General features: G+C 38.5%; 1 long non-coding RNA gene across 2 annotated transcripts; it reads left to right on the top strand.

Moving 5' to 3' along the window:
* Nucleotides 1-8,204: 8,204 nt before the first annotated feature.
* On the top strand, nt 8,205-15,552 carry LOC147653656 (uncharacterized). Of its 2 annotated transcripts, XR_015285648.1 has the most exons (4): nt 8,205-9,170; nt 9,819-9,962; nt 10,532-10,612; nt 11,536-15,552. It is a non-coding gene; the product is annotated as an uncharacterized LOC147653656 (long non-coding RNA). The 2 variants fall into 2 exon arrangements; XR_015285647.1 differs by lacking the exons at nt 8,205-9,170; nt 9,819-9,962 and having other exon boundaries at nt 10,433-10,612.
* Nucleotides 15,553-23,329: the final 7,777 nt, after the last annotated feature.

Genomic DNA, 23,329 nt, shown 5'->3' with positions numbered 1-23,329 from the left:
CCCAGTGATAGAGAAAGCCCTTTTCTCTCCTTTTCTTTCCTCTGCCAGACTAGTCTAGCTGGGTTTTTTAATATCATTCTTCGACAGATACTCATTTTTTCCTTATCTTTTAATTAATTTGGGTATTTTTGCATGTAATATTGCATGTACTTTTGAATGGAGACATACAGACAGGGATTGTTCTTAACCAGGATAAATCTTTGAAATTAAAGACCATATAACTTTTTGTACTTAATTTTTGAGTAAGTGGTTGTAAAATTTATCAGTTTGAGATGTCTTTCACTGGCTGAATATAGATTTTGTAGATTTAATGTCAACACCTGGTGCTCCACAATACTAAGGTTCTGCTGAAAACATAGTTGCACAAGATGGAATTAATCCCCCATGTGTATTCTCTGAAACTAAAAATATTTTATATTTATACTGAGAGGATTTTAAAATCTATCCTCTTTATCAATCTCTCATAAAACCCAATCTAGGGTTTACCCCTGCCTATCAAATGTTATTTTAGTGAATTCTTCCTCATCCAAGTATGTATGAGAGTAAAGGAGGGAAGAGTAACACAAAGTAGAACATGTTTAAAGATGAGCAGAATGGTTTGTCATTCTGAATGTTTCAATTCAGAGCAAAAAGTACAGATTATGCTTCTATTCCAGTACATTATGCAAAATATTTTCTTGTTTTCAAAAGTTCCAGGACAAATGTGAAAACACAAATCTTACAGTTTGCTAAAAAAGCTGCAGGAATATAGCTGAAGTCAAGCCCTCTGTTTTGAGAGTTACAACTGAGCAAAGTGAAAAGCAGATTTTTTTAAATTACTAATTGACAGTGGAGGCTTTGGTATCATGAAAAACCATTTGGCACTAGATAACTGAGTCTCCTCCAAGGCTTTCTTCATCCTGACCTCTGGATGTGATTCCAGTATCAGGTGTCAGGGAAAAGAGTAGAGGTATGTACATAAAAGTGCCTGAGAGGAGAAACACGACTGCTCTTTGCCTTTGTTCCTGCAACAGTGTGTTCAAGTTCAAAGGAATTTCTGCTCTGCAGGGGGGAAAAAGAGGCACATAAGGGCTTTCATATTTAGCAAGGTTAAGTGAAAGGATGAGGTGCCTCACAACTAATTGGGAGTTAAGTCAACAGGGAAGCTGCCTTCAGATCACAGGACCAAAAACTTCCTGATGGAGATTAAACACAAAAAAGCAATTTAGTTTACTCTGTATTCATTAAGCAGGCCTGTGTGTGCTGAGGTTTGAGATTTGCTATAGCTGTTATGTCATATATTATGGCAAAGGAGATTCAATTAACGAGTAATGAGACAAACCTGGCACTGGAGATGCAAAGCTGCTCTAAGCTGAATGCATTAAAGGTCTAGCCCAAACTGGGGGCTGTGTTGAACTAGTGAGATCAGACAGGTGTAAGTTCCAGGCAGTGGGTATCCAAGCAAGAGCAATGCCAGTGGCTGACAGACAGGGCTGCTGAGCACAGCTTTCCAGTGCTAATAGAAATTCTCATTAACACAGCTGATGGCAGTCACAGCAATGATGTTGGTGAACCTTGAGGGAACGAACTGAAAAGTAAAAATTATTTTAAAAAATCTTTACTGTTCAGACAACAAAAGTTTGTACGAAAATCTTTGACTCCCTCAAGTGTCCAAGGAAAATAGGAAAATAAGAAATGTTTTTAGGCATTGCATATAAAAAACAGATCACTTTCCCCATTTTCATGGCTTTTGTAGCTGTCCTTGGGCCAATATAATTTGTGCCCTTTCCTGTTTAACTTGTGGTCTGTATTTACCTCCTCTGACTATGGTGGGAGCAGCAGTGTCTGAGTCTGTGTTCAGCAAGGGGAACTAATGCAGATTTGAAACAGGTGAGTGAATTAAAATGTGCTAGAATATTACTCGGGTAGACCAAATTTCTGCTGGTAAATGCAGTAGCATTGACCACATCAGGTAGTTTTTTTAAAAAAACAGTATTATCTCTAAGACAGTGGAATAACAATCATAATAATTTCATCTAATTAACTTGTTGCATGAATTCAACACCACAGGATTTTGTCCTTACTTTGCTGAGCTGTATTCTGAGTCAGTCCATAAAAATAAAGCACAAATTGTCCCATGAGCTTCAGAAGAAAAATATTCTGAAATTCAATTGGTCTGTGTTCAGGGTAACACATTGCAGGAATGGAAATAAGAATATGAGTGGAGGATGGTCACTATACTAACTACAATAAACTGATTTTTTGGTTTGCTAGTCACTTTAACTACTTTTGCCAGGATTTTTTATACTAAGGAAAAATATAGTTTTTCTTCCTAAGCACAAGATGGGGGTAAGGTAAGGATAGATCTGTACAAGATAGGGAAAGTGGTATTTGAACAGAATCAGAAGAGATCAGAAGACAGTTGACAATTAACACAGCAAACAAAAAGTATTTTCTTACTCTCATTTCAGAAAAGCAATAAATGAAGTCAGGACTGAATATTATATGAATTTGACATTGTTTTTCATCACAGCCTGTGTCCGCCTTCAGTCACTCTAGGATTTTTTTCCCCCACTAGCTATTTCTCTCTAAAGTGAAAAAAAAAAAATAAATTATATATATATATATATATATATATATGTGTGTGTGTGTGTGTGTGTGTTTTAACATGACTTGGTACTTCGATGTACTAATTTGTTTCAAAGCCAGAATTTCCAGGACTGGACGTATTTGGTATCACTGCAAGGGCAAGCCAGAAGATCAGTCTTTCCTGGGCCAGCATAGCCATTACATACATTCCATGACACACATTTGTGACTCACTCCTATGAGTCACATTTTTTATTATTTTTCTTATAATATTCATCATGTAGAGGAGGAAAAATGCATGCAAAGTAGCAGCTGCTCATTACAGTGATGCCTGTTCTTGAGTTTTTCTTTTTCCTTTTGTAATATGGTGATTGAGGATCTACAGTTTTTTCCTGTCAGCAGGCTGCCATAACTTGTAGTAAATGGGAATTTTGGACAAGCCTGTTGCTGAAGAGTTTGAGGGCATTTTTAAAATATTAAGACAATTTATACCAAGTTCTCTCAAGAGTCTGGAACTTCTCCTTAGTGCAGCACAGTTACTGCTCATTGCCCACCCTGCGGCGTTGAGCCACATATCTCAGACTCTTTCTTGGTGTTATGGGTGACAAATACCAAACAGAATATTCTGTAATAATAGTAGAAACTACCAAGATTAGTAGCTACATTTATGTTTGCTGAGGGCACCCTGGGTCACAGCAGTTGTTAACCATGCAGTCAGCACTGTAGTTTCACAAGGAAGTTGTGTTCCTCTCAGGAAACCTGTGAAGGTTGCCATGAACTGGGTCCTTCTGTGCTGAGCCTTCAGTTCTAGTGGCTCACCTGGTAACCTGAAGGACCTTCAGTAATGGGTCTCCTCAGGGGTCAGACTATCTGGGCCCTCCTGTGAGTGGGATCATCTGGCAGGGAGTTGAACTCTGCAAGATATGAGCCATCTGCTTCTGCTGCAGCACATGGACCTTGCAGTTTGTCGATTCTTTGTTGGGAACGCCTTACTCTCCTCGTGTCCCTCCATACACAGCCCATTTTAGGTGGCAGCTTCTGAGAAAAAGCTCAGGAGCTATGTTGGGAGCAGTCTTGTGTTGTGATGGATCAACCAGATTATGCACACCAGAGACTAATGCTTCAGTCACAATGCAATATAGCCCTAGAGTTAGGTGGTACCTTGGAAGCCATGGGGATTTATCCAAAGAATGTGGTGAGGTTTTATGACCCAAAGAAGACCCTGCATACCAAATGAGGCTTTGTGATCTGTTGCAGCAGATTCAGTCCTCATTCCAGTATGGTGTAATTATTTAATAAGCCAAGATACATTACAAGCAGTGTATTTCTTCCACAGCTCAAAGTTATTTACAGGGAAATCAATAAAACACTTCAAGACAGCTGTCATTGTGACAATTATGGAAAAAATATTAGTCTTAATTTGCTGATGGAATATTTAAGTATTTTCTAAATTAGTTATTCCTCTGAGGATGCAAATGATCCAACTTTAAATTAAGAAACTGAAAGATCTGACGTTTTATAATGTATGCAATCTTTAGAAAAATACATTAGTATGTCTAAGCATCCATTCTTGTGTTGCACTGCCCAACATATTTATCTGGTGTAGACTTTGTATGCTGACAAAGATCAAATACCTCCAAAATTACAAATATATTCTGTTGAGCATTGAAATTTATAGTAAATAAATACTTTTTATTTTTAGAATGCATTCCTTAGCCAGAGTGCCTGGTTTCCACTTCATAATGATGATGGTAGGCAATGAAACTGAGATCCTGCCCTGCCTGAGCAAGGAACTGCACCCTGCAGTAGCAGTCTACCTGTTTTCCAAGTGAATTATATCTGTCATGTTTCCAAAGCTGATTCTTTCAGCAGGTAATTAATTTTTCACAGCATCCTGCTTGCAGGCATGCTGCCAGTGGGGAAGGTCCATGGAATAAGCAGGGTCAGATCAGGTTGGCAGGCAGGAGCAAAGACGTCCTGGGGGACCCCCAAATGCTACAGGAACAGAGTCTTGCTCCAAGCTACTCCTAATATAGTGATACAACGTGATTTTGCATTATACCATGTAAACAGGGTTTGCCTCTTTATTCAGTGTGTATCTCCAACATGGTTTATTCTGTCGCCACAAAAAATGTAAATTTAAGTGTTTCCTCCCTGGACTCCCTTTGCTTTCCTATGGACACATTACTGCTATTTCTGTTCTCTTGCATGCACTAAATCTGTTTTGGGTTCTTCCAAAGAGGGAGAGAAACACATGAAAATGTTCTGTGCTGGGAAAAAAATCAGATTTTATTGTGGTGGATATATTGTTTCAAATGTAGATAATTCTTTGATCACAGTGAGAGTGAAAGGAGTGAGGAACCAACAGCACTTAGAGGAATTTAATGAAGGATAACATGCACTAGAAGCAGTGAAAAAAATAATTAATTCAATACATACGGAAAAAAGTCAGATGATAAATATTTGAAATAGTTTGAGAAGAAAAATGAGTATAAGTATGTTTTGAGCAAAACTATAGAAACCTCCCCACTTATGTATTTTTAAATTTAATAGGAAAAAAAGATGCATTAAAAACCATAGTTTCTATAGAAAATGATCCTAAGGTGCCAGGGAGCTGAAATAAATGAGACATTGGAAATCACCAATATTTTCTGATTTTTGTGACTCTAACTTTTATAATGGCTGATAATGTTCTATTTTCAAATTTTTGTTTCTATATGATGCTTCTACATGATTAGTTCAATATACATTTACAGTGTGCCCAATTTCCTCACCTCATATTCAACAGTTTAAAGAAAATGCAAACTAAAGCATTTATCATAACTTCTCAAAACTACTTTTCTGAAAAGGTGATAATGTATGACAGAAGAGATAACTCTGAGTGCCTTATCTGTACTTGAAGAAAAAGGTCAAAATAACTGTATTAAAAATTTAGACAAAACTGTTTTCTTTGCCAGGCAAATTCATCACATCTCAAAGATAATGTCTGAAGATGAACAAGGAATTGAAAATAGAAAGTGAGCTAACAGCCTGGTAGAAGTTATAACTTTAAATAATAAGTAGATTTATAAATACGTTCTACTTGATCACTGCAGTTTATCAGACTTTAAGGGTAAAGTCTGAAAAGAGGGAGTATGACCTTTATACAAAGCCAGGCTGGGTATTATTCATGAGTTAAGACTTTTAGGATGTGATTAGTCAAATCCCAAAAGAAACATAGAGGTATGAAAAGTGCAGCCTGTTCTGGAGTGGCTTAGAAGTGATAAAGGTGTCCTTTTTTTACCAGGCTCCTTTGGCCACTCCCTCATGACTCCATCTCCTTTGTCTCCCTTGGCTGGTCCCCTAGGATGGTGGCCCATAGCCTCGTCTTTCTGGTGGCCTAGGCCTAACCTCCTTGGAGCCCAGTGGTTGATCATCATGTAAGCAGACTGATCTCACTCAACATCCTTGAGGAAAAGTCATCCTTGTGGTCCCAGTGCCATTTTTCCCATTCATTGCTGGCTGGATGCTTTCCTGCCCTCGGTCTGGTAATATCTTTTATTCAGATAAGCGCAGGAGGGCAATGTTCCATATCTAAAATTTGAGACAAAACTCTGTTGGTTTCCAGTACTGTGGACTTTGCTGCCCACCACCTGGGATCAGTAACACTTGGCATGTGCAATGGAGCTCCAGAATTTCCTCACAGGGAACCTGCCTTGCTCCACATCTCTGCCCTTCTCTCCTCCTTCTCTCCCCAGAAAATCTGACACCCACTCAACAAGAGTTGTTATGGACACACAACCTCTGAAAGTTTCTACCTTGTGAAAGACAGGAATGATCTGAGTTTATTACATAAACGATGTTTGTTTCATTGATCCTGTAGAGTGTAGGGAGTTTTCAGGCATGCTGAATTCCTCACACTGGTGCTGTGGATGTGTCTGTCAGATCATCTTGACCTGAAACTGCAGCAGGTTGCAAAGATGTGCAAGCCATTGCCACAGTCATCCTGGGTTAGAGATAAGGAGTTTAACTACAGGTTGTTATGATGCAGGTTGTTTCATTATTAATATTAATAAAAATCCAAATAGTATCTGTTGACTTTTTTTCTAAAACTTTTCCTCAGAAACCTCTTAGAAACAGTGAAGTAAATGTGTGAAGCATAGTCCTTCCCCCAGAAAAGCTTCAGTAAATACTGCTGTGAAAATAGGTTGAATCCTTTTGAAATAAGAGCTTGGGGCAACAAATCTCACTACTAAAAGCAACAAGAGAAGACATTGTCCCACACTGATTCCCAGTCAAGACTCTTTATTGTAGCTACTTTCTGCATTAATTGTGATTAAATGCTTAGATCCACATAGCTGAGAACAGAAATATAATCTGCATGATGTCTCTGTACTTAAAACCTCTCCTGGGGATTTCACTGGGTCAGTGTCCTGAAGGAGGATTTTGTCCTCACACAAACTTTGTGAAGAGGGAAATCAATTTTCAGCTGAAGAACAGAACATAAATACAAATTTATCTTCCACAGTAAAAAGTCTCTTCATGGCTGTAATACTTCACTATAAATCAACTACATAAATCACTAGTTTTAAATCTTAGTTATACTCTAAATTATAGGAATGCTTGACATGTTTATTTCCTTAATAGATACTGAGAGCATTTAGTTTTAAAATTGTTATATTCATTGTTTTCAGACTGCACCTAGAGTGGCAAATACACTGAAAACCAAACTCCAGTTCTGTTCAAGGTGGAAGGGGAAATTTTCTTATCCATAATCAAAATACTTTCAGTTGTATTGGGTCTGTACTTTTCTTTGGCAACTGCCATAAAAGACTTAATACATTTTGATCTCAGAGGAGATTTCACTGCCTGGAAATTTCCAGACACAGAAAGTGGGTAAAAAAACTTCATATAATTGATTATATATTGGCTTAGCATTATTTTTTATACTTCATTGCCAAAGTCTTAGAGAGTGGCTTGAAGAGAATTCCTGTTGCATAGTTTATAGGCTTCTACATGTGTGTACAAAAAACCTGTTTTATTATGGGGGTTGTTTTCTGGTTTTAAAGTATAAAATCTTATCAATCTCACCTAATGCATGTTGATATTACAAAGATGATCTAATTTCATACTGAACTTCTGTGTTTGTACTTTTTTCAAGACTTCTTATTGCTTTGGCATTTTCCAATTGTTTTGCTAAAATATACAGGGGCTTTTAGTCTGCTTGCAGCTTCTACTGGCACACTGGAGTGTTTTGTTTGCTTCTAATGTAAATAGAAAGGCTGAGAGCTTGGAAAGCCCAAAATGTAATGCCCAAAGTGAGCTCAGTTTGCTAGGACCAAGTTCCAAAATAACAAGCCACTCTTGAACTGTTTCTTTTAGCAAAAAAAAAGAGTTCTGCTTTTTTCACTTCCTCAGAGCCCTCCATAGGGACCACGTTAGCTGGGCTTATCAGCATGGCTCTCCCTCCTCTTGTTGCCAGCTCAGGCTGAAATACCTGTGAGATAGGAATGGATCACACCTGCTCCTCCCTGCCAGCCCAAACCTTCTCTGGTGATCGGCCCTGAGAGCGGACACTGCTTTGGCATCACGCCCCTGATTGTTGGAAAGGCCATACAGCTGTTGGGCTGTTTGATGGATATAAAGCTCGGGAGATGAAGGGTGGGGAGAGGAGGATAAGGAGAAATACCAGTCCTTGGAAGCATAGCATCTGGGGGAGAGAGAAGAGAGCAGAGCAGCTCCAGAGCAGGAGAATGAACAGGGTAGAATGAAAGTGCAGCTACAGGACAGCTGTGCTGGACAATGAATAATCAGTCACACACATCAAGACCCAGTGCTTCTGGCTGGGCTTTTCAGAAAGTCCTCAGTGATTTAAGAGCACAACTGCCATTGACTTCCAACGGGGCTAAAGCACTTTCCAAAATTTACCTCCTTACACATGAAGCTGTTAGCTGTTGTTCTTTGCACTTCACTCTTTTAAAGCCTTGTTCTTTTCTTGATTTGGCTGCCTTGGAAACCATGGACAGTTTCCATGGAGCAGTGCACTACAGTTTATACATATAATTATGGCCTTATTTTTATATTTGCTGCTTTTATAGCATGGTGATGGTCATCCCCAAATCTCTGAGAATTTGAAAAATAGCCTTCTGGGAAAAGGATGTGAACCATGAAAATGTTCATATGTCAATGAAAATACTCTCCTCTCACAACTGTCTTGCTTAATCCAGCTCCTCATCAATGCCATATTTGAGCCCATGCTAATTGTACCAGCTCTAAAACAGACTCCCTTTAACTAAATGCAGAAGTAAAATTTGGGGTTTAGCAATTGCCTTCAACACTCTCCTACTGTGTTGAGATATAAGGCCATGGTGGACCATAGGAGGACAGGGTGTGATTTGCACTCTGGTGATTTTGGGTAAGACAGGGAAGCTGGAGAGCAGCCTCTGAGGGGTCAGAATGGGGAGCTGGAAATGTTCTTGTTATTGATATCAGGCACCAGCAACCTGTGTAAGGAGAGTGGGGGTTTTTCTCTACCAAATCATTTTATGATCCTTGATGACTTATGATCCAGGTATTGCAATCAGATAAAATAAGGTTGTGAACTCCAAGGCAGAATTGAAGTCAGTAAGTTCCTATCTTGTCTGACAGCAAGAGCAAATACATGCATAATATTCTTACTTCATTATGTAGTTATACACTATGGCTTCTACTTACTGTTCTTAAATTCTAATTTGTTCCCACATGAATTTGACAGTGTATTTAGCATCAGGTCCATGAAGAAATGAGTTTATAGATGCATTTAAAGAGCATTTGAAGTGCTCTTTATTTAGACTATAAAATTCTTATGTTATTTCTTTGAGAAATTGGAAAGCGGTTTTGCACCAAAAACAATACAAAAAGTCATAATTTTTAAGTAGTGAAAATGCAAAATTGCAAAGTTTAAACTGAGTAGTAACTTTACAAGTTCTAATGACCGTGATTAACAGATAATGGTTGGGTGTTTTTCTCTTTAGAGAAAAAAGACTACAAGTTGGAGAACTCTGGCAATTCTATGGCAGATTATGATGCTGTGAATTATCTTATTTTCAATAAAATGTTCCTTAAAATGTGGGAGAGGTGGACTTAGGTATTGCAGATGGATCTTGCAGTGAAGGAATAGTCACCATCAATGTTCAGTAAAGAATAATCATGTAGATAAAACAGGTATAACACTTTAAAGCCACACTTAATCATATTTTTCAGTGTATTCTCATCCTGAAAAATTTCTTCCAGGGATAGGTGCAGCATCCTATAGAGCTTGAATCGTTACTGTATTTGTTAGCTCTCGTGAGCAACTCATTGGTGGGGATGTCTGATATTCCAGAACCAATTTGTGGGAAGAAGTGTAGGATAGAAAGTCATTTGTTGGAAGGCCAGGTAAAATTTTATTTGGAAAATTTTGATTGTACAGTGATTCCTAGCAATAAAAGTTTAGTCTCCTGGGGCAAAGCAGTAACTAAGGGCAGAAAGGTGAAGACTGGGTTCAAATACATCATATTATATCTTTATTATAAAAAATGTTTGCAAAATATATTGCATGTAAAATTACAAAAGCACAGCTGACATAGGCGAGGTATCCATATGTTTTTTCCCAAAAAGTGAAGAACAGAACTTTAAAAGCTTGCTGGTTTACAGCCATCTTCTGGATCTCCCCCAAACCCACACCTGTCTTTCCCTGCAAGGGAATGTTTTAGATTCATGCACTCATAGACAGATCAGTTATAGCTTGACAAAAAAAAACCTCTGTGATCCACAGGCATGTAATGGCCTGTGTTTTGAACACAGGTTTCAATAGACCTAAATGCTCTGCCTGAAGTACAACTGCTGTATGTGTTACCTGGCTTTGATGGGGTCAGGCTGTCACAGGCTATCAAGAGTTTGCATTTATGCTTTCTCTTCTTTCCAAATACAAAGGCAAGACATAACATTTCTATCAATGTTTGCAGTGGATAGCCTGGTTTAGCTTCTAGCTTTTTCTGAGTGGTATTTGGATTGATGTTTGGCCTGCTTGCTAATTCTGCTTTAAGGTAAGTAAATATTTCCTCTTTATGTTTTTCCATTTAATACTGTGGTTACCTACCTGTGACTGTAGCTACTTATGTTTATAAGTGCTTGAGCCCAACTTTCAGCTGCCTCTCACTTTTTCAGAAATTTTGGTCAGCTCCAGCAAAAAAAAAACAGTTTTTCAATATTCCTTAATGACTCTCAACTCTGATGTCACCCCCCATCCTCCCCACTCGCCCAACCAGCTATTGGAAAACATCAAAGCCTGGTTCAGGTGAAGGCCAGAACATGGGATCCACTCAGCAGAGGCAAGGGAAGTGGGCAGCAAGATAGTGCTGGCAGTGGTGTTTTGTGTCCTTTCCCAATCCAAGGACCAGTTGCATGGGAAGCTCACTTGCTGTGTTAATGGATCCTGCTCAAGTGTTAATTCAGTGTCTATCTCCTGCTGATTCTCTGACTGCTGAGCACAGTTCAATACCTCCCCCAAAATGCTGTAGTACCTGCTTTTAGGAGTAGTTTTAGAGTTTTTAGTAGCTTTTCTCAAAAACAGACTGTACCTAACTTATTTTTGCCATATAATGCCCAGGATATCCACCTGTGACCGGGGTCCATATTTCTCCTTAGCTAAAAGAAGTGTATCTGGGATCACTCCCCAAAGGAAGTCCTTAGCTGTGTTAGCCAAAACTGGGCACACACTTGGCACAAGAGTGGACTGAATAGGTTTATTCTGAATTGACTGCTCTTCCATGGGATGCTGTTATAGGATGATCATGTCATGGAGATTCAGATTCTGAGATCTGTTTAAATTATTTGTTTTGCTAGTCTATTTTTAGCCAAAATGATATTTGTATGAACGCAAAAACATTTAAGTCTGGAAGCTGTTGGTACTGTCAAAATCTGCATGGCTTTTGTAAATTCGTTTATTTTATATTTTTTACCTCTCTAGGCAAAAACTTATGCTTGCTGGACAGAAGTTTCACTCTAGTTCTTCCTGCCAAGAGTAATGCAGGTAGAATTCCAGCACTCCAAGCTTCTGTTCAGTGTTTGGGAGAGAGCAAGGGCAAAGTTTGTACACACAGGAGGATCCCCCTACGCTGCACATGGAAGAAGAGATGACTGCGCTTTGGGCAATCAAACTGTGTTTGTGTATGTTGTGCTTGTAACATGAGGAGGTTTCTTGAGAAAACAGACCTCCTTTTTCCCAAGTGAATTATTATGGTCATATATTTACATTTATACTGTTCTGTGTGAAAGAATTGATGGGGTAGAATTTAAGATGCATCTCTAGCTAGCATGCCTTGTCAGAGGCACAGAGTCAATAAGCTTCCATCAGTTTTTTCCCTACCATATGTCCCAGTATGGAGCCCACTCAATCTCATTGTTTTTTTGGAATCAAAACTTGTCATGAGTCCTCAGGGTTCACCTTGACTCGGGTTATCAGGTCAGACTGAAATGAAGTTTTTTCCTTGGTACTTATCCTTAATTTCCCAAGCAACACAGAAATGACTTTAAACTACTCGAACATTTACCCAGATCATGAAATGTGATTTCAGATGACTTTTTACTAGGTTTGTCATCAATTAAAATGCATATAAAAGTGAATTTTGTAAGTCATCTTTAGCACAGGTTTAATGGATAAATTTCTTAATTCTTGAAGGCTGGTCCTTGTCCCTAAGATCCAGCAGAAAGACTCTAGTTTTCTGCAACTGTTTACTTGGATTTCAGAGAATTATCTACTGGAAATATTTCATTTCAAGCTTATCATGATCTGTTTGTGTATAAAGTTAGGACTGTATTTTCCCTGTGTGCACAATTTTGCATTTATTGAATAGAAATTTCATTAGATGCTTTATGTCTCAGTCAAAAGCCTTCTGCAATTTTTTGTAGTCAATTTAGTTTTGACAAGTGTGAATAATATTATATCGCTAGCAAACTTTGATATCTTAGCATGTCTTGACTTCCTGGATTTTTCAGGGGGATGCTGAAGAACAGTGGTGTAAGAGAAATTTTCCCCATGGTAATTTCTCTATATTAGGACAACTGAACTATTATTTCTACTCTTTGCTTCCCACCTAACTGTTGATAATTCATATTGTCTGTGAGAAAAAGCTTCCTCTTATTTCTCTTCATTCTCTATAGTTTAGGTTGTTCAAAATACTTTCATGGTTGTCCTCCAGCCCATGGACTGAGTTCCAAAGGATGTGCCTGCATTCTTGCACTGCTGGCCAGCTCTCTGGGCTCCCTTATTTCCCACAGGGCACCAAACACAGCTCTTGGCTCTTTCTGGAGGCTTCCTCTTCTTTCTCTCCTAGCTAAATCAGTTATGAAACACAATTTTCCTCCCCAACCCTCCTCCTAACAGGATTAATGCACCACATTTATTTTTGTTTTCTATTTTGTTAACTACTATGTTGACCTTTTGTTTTTGCAACATGGCAGCCTTTGGTGCCAGACATCACAGTTTTGATGATATAAACAATAAAAGACAGTAAAGTCTTTAGACATTTGCAGCTTTCTAAGCAAGAAGCAGACAGGTGTATTCTGCTGCTGTAATTTAGCAGAGTTTTGGCCCAGAACCATTTTACCTTAGCTCTTGATAATTATTATTAGGATGCAGGATTAATTTGGACCTAAATTTTATCTCATTTAAAAGAACAAGTTTCTGCTTTAATTTTATTATAGCTGTCCTAGAAGTCTGTGCTCACAGAGTTGATGAGAAGTAACACTTAGCTCTCTGGAGAAAGATTTTAAGAGCTCTCAGTAGCTCTTGGGGCTCTTGTGTGTTATGTGTGTGTCATGTGCCAGCTCAAAGACTTCATGGCGTGGGTCACAAACAGGTTGTGCATCAAGCCGTGCAGTGCTGAGCTATAACACTGATCTAACCATGGAATATGTGTCCCAAAGGCAGAGCTGCTGATGAACAGATAGGGAAATGTGCATGTGCAGGAATTGCTGCATTGGATGTAGCGGAAAGACTGAAGGAAGAACAGAAGATGCCATATTAAAGCTTTTCACAATATTATTTGTGTTAATTTTAATGAACTCAGTTATTACTGTTTGATTTTACTTCTTTGCATGACTATATTTCCACAACCTTTTCTGTGAGATCTGTGAAGATCCCCTTTATTACTTTTACTGATTGTAAATATTTTACTGGTTTTTGAGTACCTTTTAATTTATTTAGCTTTATTTTGTTTCTAAATTTTACCTACCGTGTTTTCACTAAGAAGAAGTAAATTGCTTTTAAAAGGACCTCCATTTGTGTCTTAGCCTGAGAACCTGCTCTTGGGTTTAGATTTACCTGTCCTTGAATCAGCCTATAAAATGGACCACATACAATCAAGTTAAGTGGTGTAATGACATCATCTGTAGTCTTAAAAACCAAAGTAAAACATAAGAATAAGGTTTCCTGATCCAATGCAGAGTCTGACAGATCTGACTCAGTGCTGAATAACTGTGGTTGGCAGGTACATCTTCTGCTAATGCTTTTCTTCTTTAGCCAGATGATTGCAGAAGCATTTTTGATCTGAATAGCCAAACATGTAAAATCAATTTCTGTTACTGCTTTGCCAGTTCTATCATGACATAAGGAATCTTCAAACATTTGCTATGTGTAATTCAGCTCATATGCCTGCAGAATAAAATTCTCTGGCCAAGGTGTCATGAAGAAAGGAGTCTTACAAATCTAAGCATTATTATTACCTTTGAAGTGTTGTATGAATTTAAATGTAGAAAATTGCCTACCTTCAAGCTGCTGTCTTCAGGGACTAGCTTCCCAAACTGCAAGAGAGATCTATATTTTGTGTTTGTCCTCCTAAGAAATATATTTAGTCATGTCTACAACCAAATTTTCTATCTATTCCTACTGTAACATAGATGGGTCTGTCATACACTGATCACACATATTCATTGTGTGTATATACTCCAAAAACCCAAGGATAAATTTGCCAGTACGCCTGCTCTCTGAATTGCATCTTAGGGAATTTTTTCTGCTCATTTTCACTGCCACCCCTTGAACCAGCCTATGTTTGTGTTGTGTTCTGAAAACAGATGTCCTGGTAGAAAAATCTGGAGTTACTCTCCCATGTTATTATTATTAATTTGCCTCCTACATTTCTCCCTTTTTTCATAAGTTATCTGTTAAGCACCTGGATTTTTCTTGTTCACTTTTATTTTATTTTTGGAGAAGAAAAAGAGGTAGAATGAGAGGAAGATAAGAGGGACAGAACCATCAGTAGGAACAGCATCTGTTAGCCAATATCTGGAGAGCAGGACAAGCATCTTTGATACTGGCCCTAAATACTATCCCAGGTGCTAACAGCTCCACGGACTTCTTGACCCTAATGCAGTTTATCTATTTGATCTAGACTGCAATACATCCTCCAAGTGCTTAGCCAGTCTCTCTCATTTAATGCTTGCAATATTATTCATAAAACAAGTTCTTTTAAGCTTGACTATGTATAATGACCTTAAATCATTAAAAATGGAAAGATGTCTATCTTCAATCATGGAATTAAAAGGGCCATGTGCTATTCATCAGGAAAAAAAAGACTACAAATATCCAATTTGGATTCATGGCAAATTAAAGTAATTGTGAAGGATGTTCACAGTTAGTTTTCCTTTAGTTTTTAGCTGAGAGATGACATCAAGTCTTTCTGCTTATGAATATGTATCAACTATAATACAAACTCTTCTGCATAGGAAATTTGTCTTAACTGTGTGTTAGGAGACAGTTTGCCTCTGTAATTATATTACCACTTAATACTGTATAAAACTCCACTCTGCACTAATTACACTTAACAAACACAGTGCTCAATGTTATTATTACTGGAAACATACAAAACAAAAGACATTTTCTAATTTCTTGGTAGACTGTATTCTGATACTAAGGAAATACCATGTGGTTATCTGAGTCATACTGGAAATCAAATGATTCAATGCAGATTAGACATCATACGTATGATATCTGCTTTTCAGATTCAGACAAACATACAGTGTATTTCCTGACACGTGTTTTCAGCCTTGTTTTTGTGGTAATGTGCTTTTCCTTGACATTCTGATTCAGTTTTTAAAAGGACAACATGGCCTAATATACTGCAAAAGAGCATATGTGTTTGTTTTCTTTTTGTGACATATATAAATCAAGGTCTGAATTGACATCCTCTATTTTCTCTTAATGATATTGATATTGAACATGGACATTTTATAGTTTATTCAGAAGCTTATTCAGAGTCATGTTGCTTTACCTTTCTCTTTATAGGACAACTACCTGAATTTATTAAGATTAATATATACAACTTTGCTCATCGAGTCAAGAAGTCCGGATTTTTGGGCCGGGGGGAGGAAAGAGAGAGGCCACAGTCACCCATTTCTTTCCATTCACCAAAGTGTTCATTGAAAGCGGTAGAGGGGCCACAGCTACTCTGTGCCACTGTGCGCGTCCGGAGGAGCAGCAGGGCCAGTCCTGCGGGACGGCTGCTGAGAAGCGCGGCTTGCAGGAGCTGGTTGGGCTGGAGCCCTCCTGCTGGAGGGTCCTGGAGCTCTTCCCTGCCCCTGGGAGCCCCAGGTGCCCTCGGGCTCGCTCCGGCCAGCCGCGGCTGGGTCGGTGGCCGGCCGCCTGCGCAGGTTGTAGCGGCGCTGCGGGCGGCGGCTGCGGGCCCTGTCCATGGCCATCCTCCTGCGCAGGCGGCTGGGCAGGCCCACCACAAACAGCTCGTAGTCGTCGTCGCCTCGCACGGAGTGCAGCACCTGCTCCAGGGACTGCCGGCACACGGGGCAGTCCTCCCTGGCCTGGGCCCAGTGCCGGATGCACCTAAAGCAGAACTGGTGCATGCAGTAGGCCACGAAGGCCGGCTTCCTCACGGCGCCCAGGCAGATGGGGCACTCCGAGCCCACTGCTGCCTTCAGCGGCCCTGCCCCTGCAGCAGAGCCGCTTTCCCCCGTGCCTTCTTTGGCACCGCTCGCCATGTGCTGCCCAGAGAGACGTGCAAGGCGCTGGAAGTTGTATGGCAGAAGGGCTTGCTCGGGGTGCTGAACTGCTCCCTCTCATTAGCGCTGCAAATGCGGATGTCAAGCAAGCAGAGGGAGAAAGGCCACAGCTGTTGGCTGGCCTGGGGACAGGTGGAGGAAATGTTCAGGTCCCCCTGGAAGGAAGCCTTCCCAGCTTGTCAGGGTAAGGTTTCCCCTCCCAGACCACCTCTACGGCTATGAGACATCATAATCCGATTGTGGCTGGGTCTGGTGGCACCAAAATCCAGCACTGTGAGATCACAGTGGGCCATCCTCACCCACGGCACACGTCCCTGGGGCTCCTGCAGAACAACTGCTCGCTGCATCCCCCTTTGGCTTGTGCAAAGAAAGTGAGAAAGAAAGGATATTTGCAGTCACTTTTGTGGGATCAAATGGTTTCTTTTTAGAGGTTTTCTTTGCTGATAGAAATGACCTTGTTCCCCTCCCATTTTAAAATTTAATCATGCTGGTATTTTGGTGGCGAAAATATAAACGAAGCTTCATTACAACCAAGTACATGCAGGGTCAGTCAATTCTTTCTGATGGAAAACTAGTGAGATGAAAATGAGACTGTTAATAGAATATCCATCACAATGATGAAACTGTTGATTGAAATTCACCCTCACATATAACCTATTTGTAATTTCTCTGTAACTATGTATATTAATGGCGTCTTGCTACTTTCTTATTAGTACGAAAATGATAAGGGGAAATGTTTCCAATTCAAAACCTTCTTGCTACTGGGTTTCACAAGAACAAACCTTAGTTCTTGTATAAAAATCAATTACTTTTATTGTCTGAAAATAACTCAAGAATGTATTACATAGGGAAACAAAAGAGACTTATTTACCTTACTTCATGTTATGCTTAATATAAAACGTGGATTTTTCCAGACTTAAAAATTTCTGAACTAATTTTTTGTTACCAAGAAGGAATCAGTATTTAAAGGTAAGTCTAAAGAAGAATTTCAATAATATTATTTGAATTCTAATCCAAGACTGAATTCAGTATGACTTTCCACTTTCTAGATGACAATTGTATCACTCATTTCAGTATGATTTTTACAAAGACCATATAAAAAAATAATTAAACTCTGCTGCATTCTGTCTTCAAAATGCTATACAAAATTAATTGTACTTGTCCTTTTTTTCTAACTAAAAAAAAAAAATAAAAAATTGAGCATGGAGAAGCTAAATCAGAAAAGTCTAAGGCATGGATGTATATGTGGGTGTCAGGAAACTTGATGGAGCCAAAGCTACAGTCGGATGGCTTTTGAATTAAGCTATGTAGCCCCTTATTAGTTAGCTATTATTTTTGCAAAATTTTAAACTTAAACTATTTAAAATACAAATCTTATTTTTTTCTTCTACTGTATCTCAAGGGTTTGGAAGTACCCTGCTCATTTTTGCCACCTCAAAATCCAGTTCTTCATTTTAATTTGCTGCCTCATGAAGAAAACATCCTTAATTATTGGCAGTGAAAGCTAAGTTGTTCCAAAAAGTCTTCTTTATTCATTATCTATTCCCATTTCAGTCTGACCTTCAGTGTTTTCTTCTTTCAGCAGTGTTTCAGAAAGTAAACTATGAAGAGACTATTTTGATAGATGACAATATCCAAATGAATAAGGAAATTATATTAGTTCCTCAGGTGGCATCACTGAAGCAACAAGAAAATGAACATGGATAATTTTGTACCTTTTCTCCCATTCAGAGCTCTGTGCTCTCCCCCTTCAGGGCTCTGAACAACAGAAACATGGGGATGAAGAGGACAGCTTCTTGTTTTCTCATTTTCTTGCCCTGCCAATCAATCCTGTAGCCAAGTGGCCCAGAATGGCTGCTTATTGTAAAGCAGGCATCCAAACTTTCTCTGAGTCCTGTTGTTTTCATTCCACGGGTAACAATGGGAAAGAAACATCTAAGTTGGCACTGAGTTTCTCAGTCTAGCAGAGCAGAGCACACATAAAGTTAAAACAAGGGCAGACAGTAAATCTTCTGAAAGATCAATGCTCATATCTCTAACGCAAACTGTGTTGTGGCTATGTCTGGCATCGCAAACAGCACTGGATTTTTCTAGCAGCAGTTCGTGCCAAGGAATTAAATCTGGCATTCTGTACTGCCATAGTAGGACAGTTAGGGAGTGATCTTCAATTGACTTCACACTCATATGAGCTGTATTTTTTTATAAATCACCACCATCTTGGCATGCAGAACATGCAGAAGGAAGATCTGAGATTCAAGGCATTAGAGAAATGTTATGAAAATCGATTGGAAGCAGTGATTAACTACTTAGTGCATCACAGAGCAGCATTTCCTCATTCTACAAAAGGGCAATATATGGTTATAGGTTGCAAGACAAAAATGTCTCTTCACTTGTAAACTTTCACAAGTCACACTCTCAACCATTTAAAATACACTACTTTTTACACTTATGGTAGGATCGACTTCATGCACTTTCTATACCCTGAAGAAGCAAAAGCTTGCTTTTGTCTGTTGGCAGATTGTGTAATGGCAGATGTTTAGCAGTGTGTATGAAATCCAACAAGGGATGTTGGATAAGTACATGTGCTATGAGTCTGAGTTTATAGACCTCAGCAGTCAATGACATCTCATACTGCTGCATCCTTGCTTAAATTGTACTGTGCAGCAAAGTATCAGCAAACAGGCCATCTAACAAAATGTCACTCATGAACCTTGGCATTTTGCACCTGGCTATGGAAAAATCTACAGTAATGGCACAGTTAACAAAATTGTTTACTGAACTTGTACCCTGCTGCTAATGACCGACATAAATAACTGGTCAATACCTTGCATGAAGAGCTTCTCTGAGTGGATGGCTTGCTTTCCACTTTCTGAGTTAAAAATTACATTATTGTATCAAAAATCATTAATTTGATAGAAATACAGAGTGCTTCCTCCATCCCCAGTAATGTATCCTCACTATTGTAGAGGAGCTAATTTAGTCTGATTTTCAGCCACTCTCAGCATCCTGCCAACAAAACAGAAACAGGACCAGTATGGAGACAATAAACTATAGATCTGGTGTCTAGAGAAACACACTGCTGGAACTCATGAATTCTAAAAGTGGGGCTGACCCAAAAAGACTCAGTAAAACATATCTGCATTCAGACAATTGGCAACCTCTTTTTGAGAACTGTAACTCTACAGAAGATTTAAGCTTTTCTTGAGTGAAGCCTAACTGCATCAGCAGATGCCTTAGAAAACTGGAGAGAGTTTTCTGGGATTGTACAATCAGGGATTAGAAAAAGAATCACAAATGTGACAGAAAGCTGACCACCAAGTGAAGATGTAAAAAGCACAGTACAGCTGACTGACTGAAATTTCAGAAAGCTGTCTTGCCACAAAACAGCTGTTGCCAAACTTCAACTTGTAGATGCAGGACTGTTTCAAATAAACTGGAAACACTTGAATTGGATTTGAATGTGTTATATGGCAACAGATAATATTAAGAAGCAGAATGTTATGCATTAAGTAAAAATAAAAATAGAGTTCCCCTCTGTAAAATGAGAATTTGTTCCATTAAGTCAATCTACAATTTTTATTTTTTATTCCTCTGCTTTGAAAAACTGCTATTTGGCCTAACACCTTCCAGTTGGAAACTCAGTCTAATCAAAATGCATAATTTTTCCTTTACTTTCTATTACTGGTACCATTGTAGGCAATTCCTCCTGTTTGTTTAGGGTTTCAACCTTCACAATATCTTTGAAATGTTATAATGAAATAAGCATTCTAATAGTCACTTAACTGAACCAGGTTTCAATTACTTGGTTATCCCAGTTGACATCAAGTTAGAGGCTTTTGTTCTCTTTTCTCAGACTGCATACTTCTTTGCTATTTGAAGTACTAAGAATAATACTAGTTCAGCTCAAATTCACAGCAAACTTGCAGGCAATATGTTTTCTCCTACATGATGTTGTCCTGCATAAACAGACCTTGTCCTGTCACATTTATAGAAGTTCTCAAAGTGGCTGCCACAACCACCTCCATGACCTTTTCTACAGACAGTTTTCTATTTCTTCTGATTGTTCTTTCATTAACTCTTCCCTTGCCATCTCATGTAGAATAGATTTTGCACAATTTTAGTTCCTCATATTCTAAAATCCAAGCCTCTTTCATGATGTTCTATCTCCCCTTCTGAGTGCAGTTCATAACTAGGTGATATCTGTTCCAGGTTTCATTCTTTTGGGTTTTTTTATTTCTTCTTTCCTTTTTGCCATTGAATTAAAACCTCCTTATTTAAGCCCTTTCGTCCCAATAAATACATTTGCATTTATCATTACTTTTATGCTTCTCTGGACTGAAAAGCACAAGTGTTCAATAGTTCTTCCCAGGCAGACTGTTTTTACCCTTAACCAAGTCTGAATGTTCCCCTGTGAATACAATGTGTTTAATCTCTGCATTTGATCAAGGGTTGATTGTTGGGGTTGCTCCATATCATGATTTAGGAATGGTATTCCCCAAGTCATCTAACTCTGAAAAGAAAATGTAAACATATTTTCTATCCAATGTGTTTAGGTTTCTCTTCAGACTCACTGTCTTAATACTAAGGAAAAAGAACCTGTGTTAAAACTCTGGCACAGACTGCCTATTAATTGTGGACTAGCCAATTAATCAGTTTGTACCACCTGATAAAGAAAGATAATAATCTTGTCATTGTCTCGTTCTCACATCTATTTAGGTTCTAAACTCAATAAATAGGACCTTCTCTTAATATCTTGTTTAGCAAAAAGAAGACTCACAGGCCTACTACAAAACCAAAACATACTGTTGGCATAATTTCGCCATTAAAGAAAAAAAAAAAAAAACCAACCCTTTCTTTTTACAGGATAGTGTTGTTACAGCATATTAATGCAAGCATAATTATGAGAATTCTCCAGTCCCTGATCTACCTCTTCAGAAAGGATGAAGACTCTTGCATTGATCCTCTGAGTTTATCATTGTTTCCTCTCGTTCTGATGTAAGGCTGCTGATAACTGAATTTGTAATGTGCCTTCTGCATCTGAGTCCAGAGCATCCAAATGAGCTTTCAAAACTGTTTTTGAAGAGATGCTTTAATTCTTGATTACAATGACTCCTGCACACCTTTAACTCCTGTGATCAAAGACTCAACACCCCATCTGCAAATGCCCTTATTCATCTAGCAGTGTTCAGACCTTATTGGTTGTGTTGATTATCTGCTCTACCTTTTTCATGATATTGAGTTTCTGCTTTTAAGTAGTAATTGATTTTCAGTCTGTTAAAACAGAGGATGGATTCCTTTTCTTGCTTTCTCCTCTTATGTCCAGCTCTTTAAACTACTCCAGATATGCATCTGGAAACACAAAAAATCCTGTGATCTTTCTTTTGTCCCATGATTGAATTTTGCTGTAATAAATTTCCCTTGGAGTACTGCCTTTCTCTCTGGCTGCTGTGACCAAATTCAGGTCCAGGCACCAGCTGCTAGCCTTTCTGCATCTTTCCAGCAGGGAGTTTTCACTTACCAGGCAGGAAGACAACAGGACCTGTTATTTCCTTTGGCAGCCCTAGTTAGAGGGAATTTTGGTGGTATTTTTTAATCTCAAGTCTGTCTTAGTGTTTGCAAGTTTCTCTTGTGACTTGTCCCTGCAGTTGGTAAAGCAAAAATAAAGCAAGTGCTCTCAAGACATGTTCTGAGAGTGGAAATGTGTTTCTTCCAATGGCAATGCTTGAAACAGTGGCCTTGGACTCAAAGCAAAGTCATTTTAACAAACTTATAATTATGATATGCCCTCAAAATTGCCTTTGCTATTTGTACACTATGCTATTTGTACCTTCTGAGTACTCAACTTTTCATATATATGTTTATACCCCTGTTTTGCACCATTTCTTCCAACTTCAGTTCCCCAAAAGCAAAAAGTTAGCAAAGCTATTGCTCGTAAAATGTTCCATCATTCCTTCATTAATGTCATTTTAATTTGACTAGAAAAAAACTGTTCTGATATATTGAACTGAAGCCAAAGAAGGAAATCACTGGAAGAGAAAGGTAGAGGTAGTCTATTAAATAAGAGAAGGAATATGGAGCTAAATCAAATTAAACAATTGTAAAGGATGAGAGACACTTGAAAAGCATGTAATTATTTTAGAAAGAAGAGGGAAAGGCAGAAGAAAAAAACTAAACAAAGAATTTAGCGTGGTGGTAAGCAAAGAAATTATGTACACAGCAAAAACTTAATTTAATGTAAAGTGGAGGGTTACATCTACCACAAGATCTAATGCATCCATCGGGGTCATTCTAAGAGAAAGTATTTTAACATCACATCTGCCATCCTTTCCTTCTTCATCTTCAATCTAACATTAAAGTATGTACATATTTTTTAGTATTCTGTTTCTCTAGAAAATGGTGGGAACAGAAACTGCTGGATGTAAATAGCTCCAACTATAACACAAATTAAAGGGAAAGATTTAACATTTTTTAGTTTAAATACATCATAACTGTTTAACTCATATCAGCTTCTTTAATGCTTTCAAATCCCAGCCTAATGCAAGCTTTTTTTGTCATGGTTCTTTACTGCAGCTACACTGAAACAGAGATAGACCTTTCCTGCTTTTTCTTGTAATAACTAGATGTCAAAAGTGACAAAATTATTTGTTCTTAATGTTTTCTTCATATAGGTCACAATACATTGAAACTGAAAGGATAAACTTCTGGAAAGTGAGACATTCTCTGGTAAGGCATCTAAAATTTCTTCATGAGCT

Source organism: Cyanistes caeruleus, chromosome 4 (assembly GCF_971803275.1).
Source record: "Cyanistes caeruleus chromosome 4, bCyaCae1.hap1.1, whole genome shotgun sequence".
Classification (NCBI taxonomy): domain Eukaryota; kingdom Metazoa; phylum Chordata; class Aves; order Passeriformes; family Paridae; genus Cyanistes; species Cyanistes caeruleus.
Note: the sequence above shows the minus strand (reverse complement) of the source record. Positions and strands in the feature narration are given on the sequence as shown.